This window comes from Bombus pyrosoma, linkage group LG2 (assembly GCF_014825855.1).
Source record: "Bombus pyrosoma isolate SC7728 linkage group LG2, ASM1482585v1, whole genome shotgun sequence".
Lineage (NCBI taxonomy): Eukaryota > Metazoa > Arthropoda > Insecta > Hymenoptera > Apidae > Bombus > Bombus pyrosoma.
The window spans coordinates 4,493,970-4,497,270 of NC_057771.1; the positions used below are offsets into that span (position 1 = coordinate 4,493,970).

Below are 3,301 nucleotides of genomic sequence, written 5' to 3' on the forward strand. Positions count from 1 at the left end.
GGAAGGGGTGGGGGAGGGGAGAGAGTGCATATCACAGTTAAGTGCTCTCGATATATATCGCACCTGATCAATTAAGCTGCTTATCACGCCAAAATCACTGGTTAGGCTGCCGGCACTCCATCCACCCCTTTTCAACGACGATTATCTCGTGTATAGTTCGATCGGCCCGCGATTCTTTCTCTTGATCGTCGTCGGCGACATTTCTGCCCACGTTTCGCGTCTCACACGGTACGTCTATTGTTGGTTTAAGCGACGGAATGATAAACAGGTGGAGTCTGTTCCGAGGCAAGGGTGACCAGAACGGTCGCAACGAGCCTTCCACCCTAGCGAGTCCCGCTCCTCGCACGACTGACTGAAGCCTAGAATCGAGGCTTGCAACCAACCCTCCGCCCCCACGACCGACCCTTCACCCCTTTCAAACGTTGGGGAGGCCACGCAAGTGGCGCCACGAGCTTGCAAAACCTCGCCTCATCCCCTTCTGCCCACCCATTCTGCATCCTACCATCGAACGCTACTCTCATCTACGGGGTGGCGCGCGCGGTTAAATTCTGACATCCTGGGGATCCTCGTGCTAGCACGGTTTACATCGTTTGGCCGATCGGGTGATGATTGGCCGCGATGATTTTAATTTCGTTCGACCGTACCGGCTCGTCCGTATCGTATAATTACAACCGGCAAGAAATATTTTTCCTTTTTGCATACCTATCCCCCCTTTTCCTCTGCCGTAACCTGTCCTCGATTAATTCTCAAATCGATTAATTAATTCGATTAATTGTCAAAAGAGGTTGCTCCTAGTATCTTCAATGACGACGAACCCTCTTTATTTTACAATTTGCAGCACCATCTAACGCGTGTTATATCTGTCGAGCTTACTTGCAACAGGGAATTTCAAAATTTCAATACCGAACGTTCGCGTTAATAATTACCGATCGAATTTAATAACCGATCGATAATTTGTCGTTCCGTTCGAATTGTCTTGTCCGTAACGATCCACTCTGCGCGTCTCGTTGATAAGTCGTTGATCGTCCAATTGATCCGAAGAGATTCTGCGTGACTGTTGTTTAACGCACGCTTGACACGAATATCGGCCGATGATTGTTCGAGAATCGTTCCGCAATCAGTAGTTCGAGAGATACTTGGTATCGCGCTACTCCATGTCCATTGCACGTTACACGGTAATTTACTTTTCGTTTTGTATGAGAGCAAATTCATCCGTGGAACAACGATATCGAGCGTCCGCTTGCGATATAAACGATGAAAGGGATGAAACGTTCCACGAGTTGACGCGTGCATTTTGTACTTCGTTGTTCGAGTTAGGTTCGACGAAGCTCTGTCGGTAATGAAATTGCGTGCATTTCGTGCGCGGTTTTCTCCAGCCGCTTTTTTCGTCGCACCGTTTTCATTCAGCCACCTTCTTCGACGCGTTCCTTTCTCTCTCTCTCTCTCTCTCTCTCTCTCTTTCTCTCCTCTCTCTCTCTCTCTCCCTCCCTCCCTCCCTCTCTCTCTCTCTTTCTTTCTTTATTCCAGGAACAACCACCTGTAACCCCCCACCCCACCCCACCCCACCCCACTCCCCGGAGACAGACGTTCGTTTCAAAGTGTACGCCTTCTCCTCCTTCTGTCATCTTCCTTCAGCCACCCTCCTCTCTTACACTTAGCCTTGGCGGCCCTTTCCGCTCTTGGTCCGAACGACCGGATCGCAAATCGCACCAGACGATCCATCAAAAGACACCATGCAGCCATACAGCACCCTCTCTCTCCTTCGTTTACCCCTGACTATCGACAGCACTTTCCAACTTATCTTTTTCTCAACGTAGTGTACATAATTTTCGACTTGGGAACTTTCATACTTTATAGGACGTGAATGAGAAAAAGACGAACCGATGGGCCAGATTTCCCTTATAAATGAGACATAATGTTAGAAAAGTGGGATAAATGCATTTTTTCCACAAACGAGATAAAAGCGCGATACGTTACATCCGTATTTAACCCTTTTGAAGGATATTCTTACGAATTTTTAAGCACTCATTGACTACGTATGTACCTATAAATATTTTAATCCAAATATGCGTAATGTATTATATTATCTCTTCGGAAGGATGATTGCGAGATAATTTTATTGTTAATTTCATTGCTATTCTTTCCTGTTACTCTTGCCAATTTCAATCTCCAAAAATTTCAGCTTGTATTAACATTAACACTTCTCATTTGTATCGCTTTTCCTTAAAGTTGCTCGAATCTTAAAAATTAGGTTAGAAATGATTTCTAGCACCAAATAGAAACTGCCTGATGAATCGATTTTGTTGCTATCTTCGAAAGTTTTTCATTTAAATCTTCTAACTTCTTTTCCATTTATTTTGTCGGACCTTCCGTAGATGGAATAGATCAATCTTGCGTGGCAATCCATCAAAAGAGCTTGCGATGCGCCTCAGTGTGTTTTCGGCACGTTTATTTGTTGCCATGTACATCGTTTCTTTAACAACGTGTTTTCCCTCATCGAGGAAGCAGTATAGCGTGCCCCCTTTTTTTTATTTTTTTTTTTGCAGTATTCGTGGCTTGATAAAATATCCAAGGTTTAAATAAATTTTGCCCGTTGGCGTTCAGGCGATCGGAAGACTTTTCTTATTTTTTCTAAAGGCTTGCGCGTTCGTATAACATTGAGATTTCTGTATTTGGCTACAAAGTTGCAACGTTATCACTTCGCGAATAGATCGAACCTTTATTTCTCTGTAAGCGTAACTTCGAAAGAAAAAACATGATCGAATGTAACTCCGCTTCTATATGCACGTATGTATAGGAGCCTGTGGCTTCGAGAATCTGCCTTTTAACGTAACGTAACCGTCATGTTTTGCGCACGCGCTTCTCGTTACTTTTGAATCATTGAACGGGGCGAATGCATAACCACGAGTTGTTCCAGAAAATCAATCGCAATCCGATCAAACGACCGACTGTTTCGAGCATCGGCATTAATTCCACCTCGTAACAATCTCGTGGAAATCGGCCAAGAAACAATTTCAGCATCTTTCACGCGTTGCTTTTCACCGCGAATGATTTCTCAAGCAGTTAAGCGGCGTTGTCCATTTTCTTGCATCAATTCGTGTTCCGTTTCTTGCAACATTTCCAACAACCTGATCATCAAACTGGCACTCTTCCACAGCATTTACCCGCGTTTTCTTAGTTATATCCATTATGAAGCGAAATAAAGAACTTTTATCACAAATTTATGCACAACGAAAAACGATCTAAATAAGCGGACTGTCGAGAACTAACTGATCCTCCTAAGCTTTTTTCCTTATTCCCT

The 3,301-nt window shown here is 44.2% G+C and overlaps 1 protein-coding gene across 2 annotated transcripts in view; it reads right to left on the reverse strand.

Annotated features, from left to right (window-relative positions):
• The window catches only part of LOC122572586, a 56,256-nt gene extending 55,918 nt beyond the window's left edge, over positions 1 to 338 (reverse strand). For both annotated transcript variants that reach the window (XR_006318509.1, XM_043737708.1), the window contains exon 1: positions 64 to 338. The gene's annotated coding sequence lies outside the window, so the exon portion shown is untranslated. The remainder of the gene's footprint in view (positions 1 to 63) is intronic.
• Between the last annotated feature and the right edge of the window lie 2,963 nt (positions 339 to 3,301).